General features: G+C 40.3%; 1 protein-coding gene across 1 annotated transcript in view; it reads left to right on the plus strand.

The window, feature by feature from the left end:
* Positions 1-19302, plus strand: part of LOC130081978 (dematin-like) — a 90880-nt gene that overhangs the window by 770 nt on the left and 70808 nt on the right. The window lies entirely within an intron of this gene.

A 19302-nucleotide genomic window follows, 5' to 3' on the forward strand; every position in this document is an offset into this window, starting at 1 on the left:
CAAAATACGTATTCCCAATTTGGCTAATATACTTTAAACTTGGTTCTGACTAGTATGCATTTTTTCTTTTCTTTTTTTTTGCTGGTGTCTATTCCAGTTTTATTCATTATGCTAGTAACTCAAAACGTTGCTAGTATAGCCTATATTCAAGCTTTACTTTTACTAGGACGTGTAGGCCTACTTACTTACACATATTTATTCAAAGCTAGTGCTTGTTTATGAGACAGAAAAATTTGTTCCTAGAATTACTTTACATATTATTGTCCCACAAAAATTGTATTGTAACAATAGGAATCTGCTACACTAGTCTGTAATAGCTATGTGCTAATGTCTATTCAGTTACTTCTAAAATAAAATGGAACAGATATTAGTAACTATGTGAATAGTTAACGACTAATGATATAAACAAATACTTATATTTGTTAAATATAAGTTAAAATATTAGCCAAATTGTGTTGTGAATACATATTTTGTTACTTGTTACAAGGATAATGAATCGCAGCAAAAGTTTCAATTGAACAGATACTAGTGAAACTGAAAAAGATTCTAGTTCTTTTAGGATTATTTAATACTCAAAAGTGAATGTTGGTGTCTGACCCACTGATTCCTATGGAATAGGTAGCCTACATGTCACCATTGGAATAAGTATTAGTGAATAATTTCAATAGATATTAGTCACTATTGAAATAAGTACAAGTATATAATAAATAGCTACTTAAATTAAAAATATATATGTATATAGCTACTGTCACTATTAGATTACTAGAAATTTACTTGCCGTTCAAAAAGTAGTGCTCTTAAATAATTGACGTTAGGAGCTCAGAAAAATCTTTTAGAATATTCTCAACCATTTTACATCCTGCTTTTTGTAAATAGTAATATATGTTTGCATACACAGGGATTAAAGTTCTCCGTCGCTACGACGGATTTCCGTTAATTGCAGCGAGTCTATGACGGATATCCGTCAATTGCAGGGTTCCCGTCTGTCCTTATGTCTTAAATTAACTTTTCATAATTTTAAGGCCGTAAATAGGCTTTCATTTCGCAAACAGTGTGATAAATGTCTTAATTTTAGTTTGAATAGGTCTTAAATTAAGGAAAGATGATGCGTATTCACCCTGCTGAGGAGGGATGTGATAAAGCCTGGAGTGGAGCAAAAGCAGGTTCCTCTCTCCACTCTAAGCATTCTGTAATCACTTTGCTCATGGTCCACTCCGGTTTTTCAATTCCCGCTCACGGAAAAACTGCTCCCTGGACCCTGTTCACTCAATCTTGTCAGGCGAGGCTACAGCTCGTTTGCTGCGATCCCATGATAGAAAACAGAACGCGGGTCAATATTGGTCGTTTCTCAATACCAAGTATGCAAACTTCGGACTTGCGTCCTTGGTAGTTCGGACTTGCCAAGTTCGACTCAGGAGAACAAACTCCCGAGGACGAGAGGACGCTGCTAACAGCGCGTTCTTGATCGCGTCACTCAGCACGCGGCTACTCCGGTTATCAACTCTGCCTTTTTTCATCAACACCACTGTGCCTCTTTTCTTTTATAAATGAACATAATTATTATCATAAACATATAAATGGCCACACAAATGTGGTTCAGGCAACGCACATTGATTTATCATATAGTTATAACAACACGAAATATAGCTAAAACACAAACCTGCTTCTTTTTGTTTTCATTTTAAAAATATGAAACATTATTTATCATTAAAACTGACATTTAACAAACAGACAGGGTTGTATCGTTTTATTGTATTATGCGTACACATACAGTGAAGAGAATGCATAGTAATATAATATTTTATATATTTTAGAATATATAAAATTACACAACCATGTCTCTTTTTTGTTAAATGTCAGTTTTAATGCTAATATCCCGTTCAAAAGTAGTAGCCTAATAGATAGGCTATAATAAGCTATACAATGAGAAATAAAGCAAACAATTCAATTAAACATAAGTCAGCTCTGTAATAGGCTACAAAGTTAAAGTTAAATATAGCCTACATAATACAGTTATAAAACTTCACTTTGCCCTCAGCCAAAACAATTTGCCATGGCACATATTAATATAGTTTAGCATTGTTTGGTCTCATAAGATAAATAAAAACATGCACTGAAAAGTTATGTAGATGGTTGATTATTTGTCAGGATAAGTAATTGTTTTTCATAGATTAAAATAGCTTTTAAATTACTCAATATTAGATCGGTTTTAAACATCTTCCCTTAAAACGCTATTGGTCTCGACTATTTAAATAAAGTTACAGGAATATGACTTGGCCTGAAAAAAATTTCAGTCAGAAGAATTTTTTTCACTTTAATCCCTGCATACAGTTGTTTGTTTTTAGTTGTGTCCAGTCAACAGCAAAATTCATACTGTAAGGCTCATCAACAATTTTGAGCCAGATCCTAGTTGTAGAGTTGTTTTAAATTTCGACTGAAATCTCAGAGGAATATGCGGATGTTAATTACTAAGAGACCGTCAAACCCCTGATTACGAGAGATCTTAATTATCAGTAGTTGATGTGTAATAATATACATACAGTAAACTCTCTTTGTAAGAGGTTTCTGAATCCAATTAGCCGATGGCCCTTAATACCAACTACTCCTCAAAGTCTACCTAAGCTCTTCTAAGCAGACATCTGCTTGAACATATCTATTTATATATCACTTTATCAAACACCCACATTTCAGATTATGTAATGCACCTGACATCCATACCTTTGAGAGGATGAAGGTATGTGGCCAATATAATGGAGATCTGTGGATTAATTGACCTCATGTAGCAGGCCATCTGTTTGCTCAAAAGCATCCATCTGCTGTGTGATGATTCATCAACCAGCTTCTTACCGCTTATTAAAGACATCTCTGAAACCCACTATCAATCACAGACAATAAGCCCTTTACGTACTGTGAGGCTGAATCAGTAGGTGTTGAAAAACAGGCTTGTTTTTATGTGAAATACATATTCATGAGTCATGGATCGGAATGCAAAGCAATTTTATTCTAGGGACACATAAAGGTGTATTACATTGTCACTCTCATTAAAACAGGGACCACCGTGGACCATGGCAACAGGTTGTCATGACGACAAACTTTATACTTTTTAACAAGTATGATCTGGTGCTGGGATATTGCATAAATAGTGTGTTTGTTTAGTGTAAACAGTGTTTGGTGTTAGATGAAGTCTAAGATTTGTTTGAAGAGACATGAGCCTTCTTGACAAGTTCACCGGATGGATTTGATTACAGCCTTAGGACATAATAAAGCAAAGATTTATGTGTAGTCTTTTGTACTCGCTCTTCAAGCTTCTTAACCAGGGAGGGATTACATAGGACCCTTCTAGAGGATTTTAATTAAAATGTGACCAACCATTGCAATCTGATCTGTGCAGGGATGAATGTATAGGGATAAGAGAGGTGGACAAAGGGAATGTGAGTATGTTGATGGATAAGTGAAGGCAAAAGATTGTATAGTTGATTATTCCATTCATAATTGTTTTTTTAAGTGTTCAATTACAATATTCAGTAATGATAAGCATTTCAAGAATTGATTTGAGCATTTCTTGACTGGATTATTGGCGTCCTCATTCAGATTTGATTGACCGTTTATTAGGAGTGTCAAGCTTTAGCCTGGTGTAATAGGCTGCGAGAGATAGATTGATTCCTGAAGAGGTGGATGATGATTCCTGCTTGTGGAAAGTAGAGAAATGGTGGCAAACGCTTGAGTTTAGGGACGGCAGATAGGATGGGAGGGGGGGCTATAGAGAGAAAACCCCATGAGCGAGTTCCATTTATATTCATCACCATTTCAGTGGTGTCTTTAAGTTTCTTTTGGGGTCCTCCTCCCGTTTTTGGATATTTCCTCTTAAATATTTATTTTTTGGCATCTTGTACCATGTTTTTGTATCTTTTCTGTACGTCTTTAATGCTCCGCACAACGGTCGGATTAACGCTGACACTGTCGTAGCAATCTTTTTCCAAATTAAACGTTTCTTCTTGTTACTACATTCTCCACTAAATTTCCCAAGTAAAATATCCTTGTAACTGTTATACTCCAACAAACTCATATTTTCCGCTGGGGTAAACTGCACTGAGCGGTTCAATGCGCTTACTCGATCCGCCATGTTTTTTGTTTTGAAAAGTGTCTTATTTTACCCAGAATGCATTGCAGTGTAGTCCTACTTAAGATAGTCAGAGTCTTAAGTGCTTTGTGCAATGGTCTGATTTAGATGTCTATCTGAAGTCTGACTATCTACTATATCTAAGCCATATTCAAAGTATCTTTGTGAAACCGGCCCCTGATTAAGCCCTTCAAAAGGTAAAAAAAAAAAACAGAAGTTGGCCTCGAGATTTCTCGAGGCCTTCTCTGTTGGCCTCGAGATTTCACGTAGTGAAACTGCGCAAAGCTTCTAGTTTGTACGTCACACGCATCACACACATGACCAGCGTCGGCCAATAGTGAGCCTGCGTGTGACGTACAACACAGAACCGTTGCGCAGTTCCACTACGTGAAATCTCGAGGCCAACAGAGAAGGAAATGAATAGTTGAATAAAGTCGTTATTTTTGCGCACAAAAAGTATTCTCGTCGCTTGATAAACTTAAGATTGAGCCACTGTAGTCACTTGGACTATTTTAACGATGTCTTTCATAACTTTTGGGCCGGCCAGTTTCGATCCCTTAAGAAGCCTATGGAGGAGTGATCCAGCTCTCAGATTTAATCAAAAACATCTTAATTTGTGTTCCGAAGATGAACGAAAGTCTTACGGGGTTGGAACGTACAACATGAGGGTGAGTAATTACTGACATAATTTTCATTTTGGGGTGAACTAACCCTTTAACTGCTTAGTGTGGGGTTAAAAAGCACCAAAAGGCCCTTGGGTAAACTTTCATGGAGCAGCCATTGTGAACTCACTTTGCCAAACTTCAAGACTGCAAATATTATGATAAATCAGGAACATTTTACAGCGTAAACAGGTGTTTAGGAAAGTGATGGTTTGTCTCAATGTTATACATGTGTAAGTTCATTAGATAGCATTCGCCTCAGTTAAACTAAAGCTACACCTCTGCCTGTGGCCATCACCTGCTACAGAGAATTTGTTGACCAGTGGTCCAACAAGAAGGTCATGTTAAAATAATCAAGCAAAGGGTCACAAGTTTTATATAAAAGTAAGATACATTTGTGCATTTATTTCTATGAAACTGACTTTAGGCATACAGCATGTCTCCTGACTGTGTGGGAGAGAGAGTGTGTGAGCAGGTCACACTATATCCTCTCTTATCTTTCACAGCAGCTTGCTGGTCATGTGTTTTTGCTGAACTGAGATAAGTGTGTTTCTCTCTGAGATGAAACGCAAGGATCTGTTTTGGAGGATAGCCTGAAAATGACAGGCAGCAAATAGAGACAAACACGTTATGAAGCCTCATGTGACAACATGATTTATGTTATAACTTCCAGAAAGTTATCGGATATAGGCTAGCTATCTAAGCTGGTGTAGCCAGCCTGATTTGGGACTTCAGTAAAAGATTAATTTTAAATTTCCATGTAAATTTTATTTTACAGGTTTTTAGAAATGGGTTTACTAAGAGGTCATTTTAGGTAATTCAAATGCAAATAAGCAATTGATTCATTTTAATTTCTGTGGCTGGTTGTTATGTAGAATTTATTGGTCAACTAATTGATTTTTAAATAACTGATGCTGATGTCAATTTCATCATCAGTTAGATGGCTCTCTTTGTTTGCTCAGTGAATTTAAGCCCATTGTATTTAAGCCTTCCTGGTCGATTCTTGTTGATGCATTGTGTTATTTTGCTTCTGTGATTTTTCCAGTGTTTCTGAGTTTTGTTTAGCTTAATAAATACTATTATTGAGATCTTCCTTGTTTTCATCGTGCACTGCTACCATCACACAATATGACTGGTATCAAAAGTGGGGATTTTTCAGTGACTCTTTCTGCAAGTTGCTTTGTCATACCAGTAGGTGGCGACAAGTGACTGTCTATATAAGTGAGTCATTGATTCATTCATTCAACCAACTGGCTTAAAAGTCTGATTCATTCAGGATCAAAATACCACTCTTGAGTGTTGCAGTGGTTTTGCTGTGGCTTTGTTTGGAATTATTTTCATTAGTGGAGCAATAACAGACAGAGTAACTGGCATTACTCCAGTAAGTTCTCAGAACCAGCCTTCGTTGCTAGCTACATTGTGACATTATAGAATTAGTAATGGAGTGGAGTTGGGCCATTCACACACAACACATTTTGCATTGTACTGTTTTTCTGTGTTAATATCTAAAAACGCAGCTCTAAAGTTAAAAGCTGTTCAACTTTTAAAAAACAAGTTTGTGGACCTTGCAGGTTTTTTTTTTCACTCCAGTACCTTGCGGCGTGCAATTTTGAAAAAACAAAACAAACAAAAAAACATGTTCTAAGGGGCCGTTTACACAGAACACATTTTTTCCATTCTTCTTAATTCATTGTTTTTCTAGACATGCGCTAGGAAGCCATTTTTTTAACATTTGCATTCACGTCTTGGGCCTTTGGCAGGATTTCGTGCATGACACTTCATTCTAAAAATGCGGCGATCAAGTTAAAAGCAATGAATGCAATGATATTTTATTAACAGAGCTCGTGTCACAAACACAATACATTTCGTTAACATAGTTTACGTGTGTTAACCCTCTACTGCACAGTGTTGCCATATGGCAACATACCCTTTCTTTGGACATTTCTTGAAATTTGAAAATAAACATGAGCTCTGATTGATCTTAAATTAATAATAGAACCCGGTGGTAACCAATGATATGCTTTGATGACATCACGACACTACACACACCCTTGCAACTTCATTCTTTTCACACACTTTTGATGACTCCAGCTGCTGAAAAAGTGCTCGTGTATATGTGAAGATTTTCCTCATTTTTTTCATATTTCTTCGGAATAAAAAAATACATCAAGCATCTGGGATAAGTTCTAATCTTTTTTCAATCATTGTTACATTGTTTTGATACTTATATTACCTTTTTATTTAATAAAATAGGTATGTTGCCATATGGCAACATTGTGCGGTAATGGAACAATATTTTGCCCATGCTAATGCAGAGTAGCTTTGTATGAATGACAATGTATGGATGCACTGATATAGTTGGATGGTTGTATTCTACTCATATATTTATATATATTTGTATATATTTATAAAGTAAAGTAAAAGTAAAGTATAAAAGTAAAATATATATCCGTCTTGACCGCTTTGATCACTGGCCAGAGATGGGTGCACCAAAAGGAAGGTGCAAGAATCCTGGCTGCAAGGGCATCGTCAGAGGGGTTTGCTCTAAGTGCACGGTGCACCTCTGCCTTAAAGGTGGGGTAAGTGATTTGCAAAACGGCCGGCAGATTTTGAAAATACACAACTCAAAAGGTCCTACCTTCTTTCCTCCAACACTGGCCCTGACTCCACCCATTCGAAGAGGGGCATGGGGGGAGGGGGGTATGGTACGACCGTTTGATTGACGCACTTACTGTCCAATGATTCTAGGTGGTCTTGGAAATGATTGGCTGGAGTTTTTCGAGTCCTGCCCGTTCCACAGATGATTAAATTTTTTAATTTTCATGTCAGTGCTTCTAACTCAGTGGCTGTAAGTGGGTTAGGAATAGGATTTCAAGTGATTTTGAAAAAATGGTCAAAAAAGAAAATCACATACCCCACCTTTAACGGAGAGAACAACTGCTTTAAGGCGTTTCACATCGAGTAGTTTCACTTGAACAGTTCTTATGAGTTTGCGTCAGATGTTTTGTAAATGTTGTTGAAATAATCGTTTCACATTGAGTAGTTTCACTTGAACAGTTCTTATGAGTTTGCGTCAGATGTTTTGTAAATATTGTTGAAATAATACTTTGAAAATTAGTTTCATATTTTGTACACAAAGCTCTTGAAAACATTTTAAATAATAAAAACAATTTCATTTCTAAAAGACAGGTCTGTAATCATCTATGAATTTCATATCATTTTGGGAGAAAACGCATCAGGCTGTTCCATTGTCGCACAATGTTGCCATATGGCAACGTACCCAAAAGTACCCCTCCCAAAAAAAAAAAAAAAAAAAAAAAAAAAAGAAATGTTAATTTGAGTCTATTTTATATATAAAAAAACACTGTAAAAATTTTTTCCATGATTGCATAATAATGCGTGCAGTAGAGGGTTAAGTACATGCGCACAAGGACGTTCTTAAAGGGGTCATATAATGGTGCATGCACTTTTACAAGTTGATTGTACTGAAATGTGTGTTGGCAGTGTCTGTACACAACCATCATATAATGATAAAAATCCATCCAGTGGTTTTGTTTTAATCTCCTTATATGTTTTCCCCTGCCTCAAATCGAGCCGTTCGACCGTGTGACGTCACACGCTCGGAAGCCCCTCCCACGATTGTTGATTGACAGGAGCGTCTCAACACAGACCCGCCCTCGCGGGTGAGATCAGCTCCATGAGAGAGCTGTCAATCATAGTCTGCGCGGACCGGCGCGGTCATTGTTGATATGCTGGAGCACTGTCTATGAGCAGAATGGCGTCTAAGCGATTGTGGTGTTCTGTTCTTGGGTGTAATAACGAACACAGCAGTCATTTTAATGTTCCTAAATCCGAACCGCTGAAGACGCAGTGGCTGTGTTTGTTTTCGAAGGGAATATTCCCCACGAGCAACGTCAATGCGTTCATGTTTGCGCGAATCATTTCTCACCAGACTGCTTTATAGACGAGGATCAGTATAAAGCTGGATTTGCTAAGCTGCTGCTCATGAAAAATGGATCGGTACCAGATATTCGTGTTCCTGCTGAATCTCCAGAAGAACGGAAGTGAGTGTAACGTTTTATTAAACTTTATATTAATATATTAATCTTTGCAAATCGCTAGCTGCACGCTTCACAATGAATGCGTCTAAGGTTTACACTCAGGGTACATTACGGCATGTTTTCTATGTAGTATGACGTTCTCAATATAATTCATAATCCCACGTTTATACTGAACAACGCGTTATGGTTATTGAGTTACAAATGGTGTACGCCAGAGCTCTGGTGTACACACAGAACAGAGAGGCGGAGTCAGCAAAGCTCATGATCATTTAAAGTCATATGCACTGAAACGGCGTGCTGAAAACAGAGCTGTTTTTGACCAGGTAAAATAAGTGTTTTCTTACAATACTAATGAGAATTTTTAATTAAAGTATATTACAAACTTTTAATTTAGACCCCAAAGAATCATATTAGCTTGTACAAAAATGGCATTATATGACCCCTTTAAAGAGCCTCACACACCCAACCCTATGCACCCAGCACACCAACACAGAGTGCAGCAAATTAAAATACACATTATTGTACTTCTATACTAGGGATGCACCGAAATGAAAATTCTTGGCCGAAACCGCAAACCGAAAAAGAGGAAACCAAGGCCAAAAACCAAAACACCGAAAGAAATTATGCCAATTATTAGTACCATTTAATTTATGGCTATGACTGTGTACTAACTTTACTAAAATCAAGGCATTGCAATTGCATAAATTAATATTAAAGTTTCAAAGAATAAATCAATTACAAATTATGCAAATATTTATTTAGCACATTGCAACAATGCACAGTATAAAATAAAATTCAAAACTTGACCCCACTCATGTGTACATTAAATAATAATGTACTGGCCTGCAGAAAGGTTTTAAAATTAAATGTTCTCTCATAAAAACGAAGTGCATTTAGGTCAAGTGCATTTTAAATTTTTCTCTGTAGGACTACTACAAGAAAGTGCATTCAGAACAAGTGCAACTGCTTAAAGAAGATACAACAATATTTTCTCTGTAGGCCTTCAACATAATAGTGTATCAAAACAAAGACTGCCATAGCCCATATGTTATCAGTAGAACTTAACAAATGCACCAAGAATTGCTGATGTGCAAAGTGGATAATAAATATTTAAACACTAGACAAGCCCATTCTACTTCTTGAGGTAAAGTGGCAGGTTTTTCTTGATGAAGAGTAGCTTCTCTGCTTTATCACAGTGAAGTCTGTTCCTTTTCTCATCGAGAACATGAGCTGCTGCACTGAACAGTCTCTCGCTGTCAGTGCTTGTGCACAGAGCAGACAAGTACTTGCGTGCCATTTTGCCAGGTCAGGAAAGCGGCCGTGATTACTACTCCAGTAGGCAAGAGGGTTATCACTTCTGGGGATGGGAACTTCAGACAGATAACCATCTAGCTGTTGAGCGGTTGAGCTTGTCATCTGCCTGACATTTGAGAAAGATTTGAGAGAGTGTATTTAAAGCTGCCGTCGGCAAATTTTTTTTGATCATATTCAGTGAAATCGACACTATAATCTGACAGAACAACATAAATAAAGTGGTTTTAGAAAAAAACCCGAGCTTCTAACTCCACCTGGAGCTTGTTATTTGTTTTGCAAAAATCCACAGCTCCCGGTTCATCATGTCCAATCAGCGCAGGGGGGTGTGAGATCTGACTGTCAATCACAGATCGGGCACACGCCACCCCTCGCGCACGTTACAATCACATGCACACGCCTGAAGTTCGCGGAAGTTCGCGCAGTAACGAAGAGTGATGGCTGAAAATCAAGTAAGCTCATTTAGAGTATAAATGACGTTAGCAATTGCAATCTATCGGTAGATTAGCCAGGACAGCATACCTCCAAATACTCCATGGTGTTGATGGATGCTGATGAGACGGGCGCGTTCCAGGGCTCTCAAGTTTTGAAGACAGGTAAGAGTGACACCCAGCCGACGGGGGGTTGGATACATTTTTGTCATTGGTTGTTGCGTTAAATCTTACCCAGATACAATAGTGCTATTTTCTGATTGGCTATTGTGTAGCTCGACGAACAACACCAGAGGAAACGCGCTTGATTCATGCCGGTTCCACAGTGAGAGCGGCGCGGCCAGAGTTTTGGGCGCTGCGGCATATTAAATATATTACAAATAGTTTTTCAGCGTGAGAAATACAATGTGTGGCGGGAGAGCGTGACAAAAGACCGAAATGAGTGACTGTCACGCTCAATGCGTGACACTTGAGAGCCCTGGCGTTCACTGAAAATCTGGTGCACACGCACTGACGAGCATGAACTGGGTGGGAGGGTATCCGTTGATAGTGGGGGAGGGGCATGAGAGTTGTAAACATTCAAAATTTTCCTAAATCCACTCAATCTGCCAGACTTGCCGACTGGAGCTTTAAATAGGGCCAGTGCATAAATAAATTTTTTTATCAAATAAAAAAAAATATCTAGCAGAAATATGGCTACAATCTGATAGTCACATATATAGTAGTCAGAATAGCCTACCTATTATTATTATTTGAGGCACTTTCTTGCAGGATTTCACTGAACATATCAGACAACGAGGGTGCATGCCCCTCATCTGGTGCAGAGAGACGAGTCTTTTTTTCTGCGCTCTGATCTCCTTCTCCTGCGCTGGGCGCTGCTCCGTTCGCTGCTCCGTCTCCACGCGGGTTCTCCGCTTTATTTTCGCATCCAAGTAATGGTCTTTATAACGCAGATCAAGTACAGTCGCGATGAATTGCAGAGGATCTGAATAGATCTCAGTGAAACGTGTGCTGACAGACTCTAAGAGACGCTTTAGTGCTGCAATTATAGGAATAACGTCCGCTACAGATATATCAGAGGAGCTGATCTCTTTAATTAGCTACTCAAAGGGGGCAAGAAGAGAGAGAATGTTCTCTATTAAGACCCACTGGTGTGAAGTCTTGCTGGAACCGTTTTATTGGTGTTCCAAACTGATCTTGCATAGACTGCTAGCGGGAATAGGCCAGCTGAGAAAACAATTCTTCTGCCTATAGCCAGTACGTCTCTTACGCTGCGTTGAGACAACCCTCCCTCATTCACAGCCAGATGTAGTGTGTGGGCCATGCACCGTATTCCCTTCAGCTGGCTGTCTTCTATCGCTTTTGTCATATTTCTTGCATTGTCACCGAACATATTGACGAATGCATCAGAAATGGTTGCTGCTGTATGTGACCCTCGAAACTCTTGTGAATGGAGCAGAATCTTTTGCAGCTGGAAATCAGCGTCGATCCAAGAGATGCACCGATTACAATTTTCTAGGCCGATTCCGATTTCCGATTTTTCTTGAGTTTAACCTGCCGATACCGATTTTAGCCGATTCCGATTTCCTTTTTTTAAACCACTTTACAGCACACACAAATATTTATTTTCTATCTTCTCTTTAATAGAACACTATATAAATTACTCCTGGTGTGGGAAATCCACACACATCTAAAGTGTAGTGTTATGGAAGAACCATTTCTTTCTTTTCACATCCAATATCCAACTAAAATGTATATATTTAGCAAACTAAACTTTTCTAATAAAATAATATATAAATAACAAATAAAAATAAATTAAATATACCCTTGCAGTATATATTTCTCAACACACACACACACACACACACACACACACACACACACACACACACAGGCCTATTGCAATCACTTGTACATCAATGGCAAGTTATATTTCTCAAACAGTTCTTCTCTCTGATACATGTCCAGCCAGGCTAAACAGGACAAGTGGAGCATGTGCAGGGAAACGATTGGGAAATAATAAAAACAAGTTTAAATGGGTACATTTTGTATAAATATTTTTTAGTCTTAATTTTCTTTTCTGACAGCCTAGGCTACTGCAGTTCTTGTTAAAACACACCAGACATGCAAATTCTATGCATTTTGGGCACTTTTTGGGTGAAATCATATTTATTTTGTCCATCAAAAGTGTGCTTTCACTTTAATTGAGCGCGAGCAGAATAGACTCGGCGCCGAAACCCGCGCTTCACTGCTCCTCACGCGACGCTCCTGCTCGACGCTCACGCGCTGCTCCCGCTCCGGGTGTGGATCCACTCATTGATTAACATGCACGCCGAAGAAAAAAAACCCCGTTGCTCACGCTTGCGGTGTGAAACGGCGTAATTCACGAGGTTTCCTACATGTGCGTTCCGTGAGCACGTGTGATGCTGATGTTGCGCAAAGTGTTAATCATGCGGCGCCCGAGTGCATTTGACCGGCATAAAATCGGCATATGTCAGACTGACCGGCCGGTCGCCGATCATGGCCGATCACGTGAAAATCGGCCGATTCCGGTCACCAGCCGATCAATCGGTGCATCTCTAATTGTGTGGTTAGTTTGAGCATACTGGTAATGCTGACGTCTGAGCTCCATATGTCTGTCGTGAAACTGATTTCTGAAATATCTGCAGCTATATGCTCATGGACGTGAGTTGCAACAACATTAAACAGCTCAGGTAAACACACCTCTGAGAAATGTCGTCTGCTCGGCATGACATAACGGGGCTCAATGTGCTCGATCAGCCTACGAAATCCCACATCTTCTACGACAAAGAATGGCTGATCATCTAAGGCAATGAATTCCATAATCTTTTGTGTAATGCCCTTTACCTTGACACCATCACTGGGAAACTTCCTTGCCTTTTCAAAAACGTGCTCAAAGGCGTTTTTCTTTTCTGTGCCGCGTTCCTCTCATATTCAGCGTAGCGATCGGAATGTTTGGATTTCAGGTGATAAATTAAACCTGACAATGGAGAAAGTCTTTGCAGATGCACCCTCTCTTGAAATTTCGGCATTACATGTTTTGCAAATCGCTGTCCGTGGGTCTTTCTCAGATATACTGAAATACGTTCACACCGCAGACATGTTGCTTCAGACAAGCACGTGCAAGTCGTGGTTTCTGTTTGCGTCATCACAACATTTCGGCCGTATTGTTTCGGTGATAAAAGTCTTTCGGCCGAAAACCGAAAATGCCCTTTTGGGCTAGCCTGGTTAAAACCAGACCATTCTCAGTTGTAACTGAGTTATGGTCTGGCAAAGCGTCATAGTCAAATAATTTCCAGAGGTGGCGTCACCAACGGACGTCGCGGATAGACCTAAAACCAATCAGAGCGATGAAGGAGATGACGTATGCAGAGCGGTGGAGAAACATCTCCGAGTGTTGTTTTTTGCTCGGTTTTTAACAAAAAGGAAACGTTCAAATCGCTTAAAACAGACGCGATAGCTAATTCGAACAAGTGATGTTCGACGGCGGCATCCATCTTTGTAATGTAGGCTACAAAATCTGCTTCAAAATCCCAGCGCTGTCGTCATCGTGTAAAGCCCGCCCCAACGTTTTTGATTGGTGCCCCGATTTCGACGGATTGGAAATGGGCTTGAATGAGCTCTTTGCCAGACTAACTTTCAGAGCAAATCTAAATTTGCCGGAAGTTGTCTGGGTTTTCCCAGGCTACTTTTGGGCCATTTTCGGCCGAAAATTTTCAGTGGCCGAATATTCGGTGCATCCCTATTCCATACAGATCATTTATCACAATGATCTACATCCCCTTCCTTTAGCTGAAACTTCCTATCAAAGAAAGAAAGTAAACATATTTAACAATGATCAATATTGGGGTATGGCATTAACTAGATAAACAATTAAGAATATGAATGACTTTCATTATAGCAATGTATCCATTGCAGTGAATAAACGATGTTTCATTAAACAAAGTTCGGGAGGAGCACGTTCAAATAATCAATCCAATCAACTCGTCATCAACAATTACCACGTCCATCCTTTTAGCATGAGAGGAAGCATATATTCACTCAGTCGACTCACCTACATTCCTCGACAGTTTTTCAGCATCCCTCCACCACCCCGACTCAACACTCTTGGCTTGTTCCTACCACAGTCAGGAATACGGGGGGAGTACTCTGGGTTTGGGCCAAATACCGAGCCCGGAGCCCTCTCCTCGGACAGCACGCCAAATACGCATACCATACTATCTGACTTATTTGAAAGCGTGAACTCGTGAACTGAACGAAAACAGAAACAAATCTCAAGATGATGTCTGTATGCAGGAAGAAAAAGATTCAGAAATCAGGCACCGAAATTTTCGTTCTTATTCGGTCTGGTTACTACCGTTTACGTCGGAACCGGTTCCCTATCGGCACCGCGTTTCGGTACCCAATCCTACTTGCTGGGCATGTTTGGGGGCTGGTTCCAACAGTCTAGAATTAACAGGAATGGCTGACCGTGTCTGTTGTGACAACAGGCGTTGCGCAGGGAAACTCAACTTCACGGGGAATGTTTCTCAGGTTTAGGAGGTTAAGGAATACATCCGTGCCATCTCTGTGAGATTTCTTCATCAGCTGTTTTGCGCTGCGAACCGCTCTTTCTGCCAGGCCATTCGACTGTGGGAACTCTGGACTACTGGTGACCAGAGGTGTAAAGTCTAGGTTCAGAAAGTAAAAGTCCTCCTCAGTATTTTGTTCCAGTCACGTGGATTTGCTAATTAGCACAGTTTTTCAGCCAGGAGATATAACTAATTAGTGAAATCAGCTGGCTGACTTCATGGGTGGAATAAACATATGCAAGGACTTTTACTTTCTGAACCCTGGACTTTACACCTCAGCTGGTGACATGATGTCGCAGAGAAGGTCAATTGCATACCAACCCGAATATGAGTCCACAAGCACTAGATCATTTTGGCCATCCATATCTGTTGCCACAGTAGACCAAGGCAGGTCTGGAACTGGGTATGGTTTTAGTGGTTCTTTCTGTTGATATGGCTTTGTGCTGTTGCAGACTGAGCACGAGAGGAGTTCCTCTGTGATAGCTGACATCGTTGGGCAGAAAATGATACCTCTTGCTCTGTGCTTGGTAGCGTCAGACCAGGGTGTACTCTGTGGTCTATGCTGATGTATTTTCTCTGGGATGAGTGAGGAATGACTGTTTTGCCTTTCATCAATATTCCATTTTCCACAGCTAGCTCATCTGTGTAGGGAAGGTATGGACCCTGTTGAAGATTTTATTATTCAGAAAACAAGAAATTTAGCCTTATAAGAATACACAATTATTTCTTGTATGAGTCCTCTGAAAGGACTCTGTCTAGGTGACTTTGAAAGCTGCAAGACCTTCTGTAAAAAGACCCTGAATGTCAATTCTATTCTGAGAAGTCACATGGTACAAGACCTTCACCCAAAACTATCTATAAGTGTATGACCATCTTTGGAAAAGGATGTATGTATATATGTGACAAGCTGGGCACTGTTCAGGAGTGATCGCCTGCAGGAGGAAGGGATCTCCTGCTGGAGGGAGTGATCCCCTGCAGGAGATGCTAGGCTTTGTTTGTTAATATAGTCTAATATTTCTGGCATCAAAGATCTCTGCGAAGTTATTTTACAGAACAATTGAAACCACTTCAACCCACAGTGGGCCACACGCTATGTTCTTTAATTGGCCAACCTCATTGGATCACAGTGGTGAGAGCCTGTAACACTTCATCCTCCGCCTTATGCTTTCTAAGTTCCTCCAGTCGAGCAGTGGAGAATGGAGATGTAATTGACAGACATGTCCTCAAATGTGACCTTTCAGTGTCTGGAGGGACTTCTATGTTTGGAGCTCGAGATACGGTGCCTGCTAGATACATGTGCTTAGCCTTCTTGTACACCAGGGTGACATCGTAGCACTGTAACCTGAGCATCATCCTCTGTAGTCGTGCAGGAGCTGTGTGGATTGGTTTCTTCAGAATGGTCACCAGTGGCTGGTGGTTCATCTCAACGAGTGTAGGTTTCCCATACACAGTCTCTGAACTTAGTACAGGCAAATACGGGGGCTAGCAGACCTTTTTCTATCTGAGCGTACCGTGTCTCTGTGTCTGTGAGTGTGCAAGATGCATACGCAACTGGTTTGCCCTCCTGCATGCATGCAGCACCAAGCCCGAAGCATGAGGCATCACAGGTTAGTGTAACTTGCTTCTTTACATTATGGTATGATAAGACAGGTGGGGTGGACAAGAATGACTTGAGGGTGTCAAACGCTTGTTGGTGCTGCTGGTACCAACACCATCCGTTTGATCTTTGTGTGTCAGCTTTCTGGGGGGCGTGGCAATGTCGGTGAAGTTTGGGATAAATTTCCCCAGATAATTTGCCATTCCAAGGAAACACTGTAATGCAGGGACATCCTTGAGGGCTGGCATCTCAGAGATTGCTTTTGTTATGGAAGGATCGGCTTTTAGGCCTTTACTTGGCAACATTTGCATTTAACTGGGTTTAGCTTGAGTTTGACCTCACATGCTTTGTTTAACACAATTTCTTAGAATAATGTCATGTTCAGTAGCGTTGCTACGCTCCGATTGCTATGTCACCGACAATAATTGCACAGGGGTATCCTGAAAACAACTGCTCCATTGAGCGCTGGAACACCTCGTTTGCGGAGTTTATGCTGAATGGCATATGAAGAAATCTACAGTGCCCAAATGGAGTGCTGAATGTGGTCATCATGGAGGACTTGTGGGTGAATATGCCAGAAAGAGTTCTGGGACGCTACTTCCTGTACTCTGCGCTTAGGGTGATGGGGTCTTTTTAAGGCAGTGTTAAGATCTTTTGGGTTGATGATACACAGCCTGATTTCTTGTCTGACCTTTTTGTGTATAACCACCATGGACGAGACCCAATCTGTCGGTTCTGAGACTGTTGTTATGATGCTTAGGCTCTGTATGCGGTCCTGCGCCGCTTTAACACGCTGGGGTCCACTGTCATGGAATACGAGGTTGTGGTAAATAATTATTTGTACTCGGTAAGAATGTCTTCAGTACTGCCGTCCATACTGACATGATGCACACCCGTGCTGATTGTAACGATCCCCATGTCAAGCCATGCACAAATCTTGATCCACCAAGAAGAATGATAATTTTGCCCACACTGCAATTATGTGACAAAGCGTTTTGTTTTGATTTTACTTCCACTATAAGCTACAAGGTTAGGTGTCTTTGATTGCGTCTCTGGCCATTCATTGTTGGCAATTTGTTCGAAAGGTTTTTGTGACATTACGTTGCATTTTGCCCCGGTGTCAACTTTCACCTCAATTGGAGTTTTGTTTATGTGTTAAGTCACAAATCCCTCTTCCAACTCTGGCATGTGACGGTTAACAGCTCTGGGATGTGAGGGCACTTGTCAAATTCCATGCCATCAACATAAAAGGTGTCATCATGATCAGGGTCATGGTCAATTTTCTATGTCGAGTTCATGTACCGCTTTCCTGTGGTTAAATTTCTTCTGACCAAACTGACTACGTGCTTTACAACATTTCTTGTAATGATTCATTTTCTTGCAGTTATAACATTGTTGTCCAAAAGCTGGGCATTTCTGTGCTGCATTATAATTTCTACAATTTCTGCAATTGGTTATGGTTGGTGAATCATGTTGTTCTGTTCTTTGTTTAGCTATGTCAAAATGTCATACTCTTTGTCACCGATATTTCCATCAAAAGTGAGCGGGTCTGGTCTTTTAAAACAGTCCGCCGTTGTCACTCACTGCGTGGTCTTGAGAAAAATTTCACGAGCAGTCTCTGTTTTCTACAAAGTTCACTCACAGGAGAAAAATCTGTGCCGTCTTCTGACACCATGTTGTTTGTCCCATAAATTAACACAGTGACCGCCAAATGTGAATGCAATGATATTTTATTAACAGAGTCACAAACATGACACATTACATGCGAACATAGTTCAGTTAAGAATGCGCACAGAGGGGCCAAGGACGTTCTTAAAGGGATACTTCAGGATTTAGCATTAATAGCACTACTTTGTATTAGTAGAAAACCTGTAGTATTTTTAAATTACCGTGCTTTCCACCCTCTTATCCCCCTAAAACGAGAGATTTATGTATTTTTTGTCTGGAAAAAATCCTCTGATGACGCAAAAATCGTCATTTTGCGTCATCGGAGGATTTTTTGGCCAGAGGCTAAAGACTACAGCCAGTAGTAGGGGCTGTCCCGCATGTTCTCAACCTGCCCATAGAGGGTGGGATCTCACTCACAGAATGTACACATAGTGTCAGCCATCTTTTTTGGAAGCTAAGCTAGCAGGCTCTTGTTCTGTGGAGAAAGCTGAGTAGTAGGGGTTACCATCCTATTTCTCCCGGACATGTCCGGCCGTCGATGTCCGAGATTCAGCTTTTGATTTCTGCAGTCGCCATTAATTGTTTACATGCACACCTTTTGTTTCAATCTAACTGAATTCATTCCGATTGGTGAATCTGAATGTAGTGTTTACATGAACGCTAAACAAGTGATCGGTCGATGTGCGTTTTAACATTGCTAAGAAAATTCCTGCTCCTCCGTGAGAGATACGAGACCGGTGCGTCTCACAGGTGTCGCTCATCGGTAATCACGGCACCGGCCTCCCGCCGTTCTCCCGCGGGCGGCCCTAGCCTCGTCCTGCTCGCCACAGTAAACATAATTAATGGCGACTGTAGAACAC

This window comes from Rhinichthys klamathensis, unplaced genomic scaffold (genome assembly GCF_029890125.1).
Source record: "Rhinichthys klamathensis goyatoka isolate OS25496 unplaced genomic scaffold, OSU_Roscu_1.1 h1tg000040l_1, whole genome shotgun sequence".
Lineage (NCBI taxonomy): Eukaryota > Metazoa > Chordata > Actinopteri > Cypriniformes > Leuciscidae > Rhinichthys > Rhinichthys klamathensis.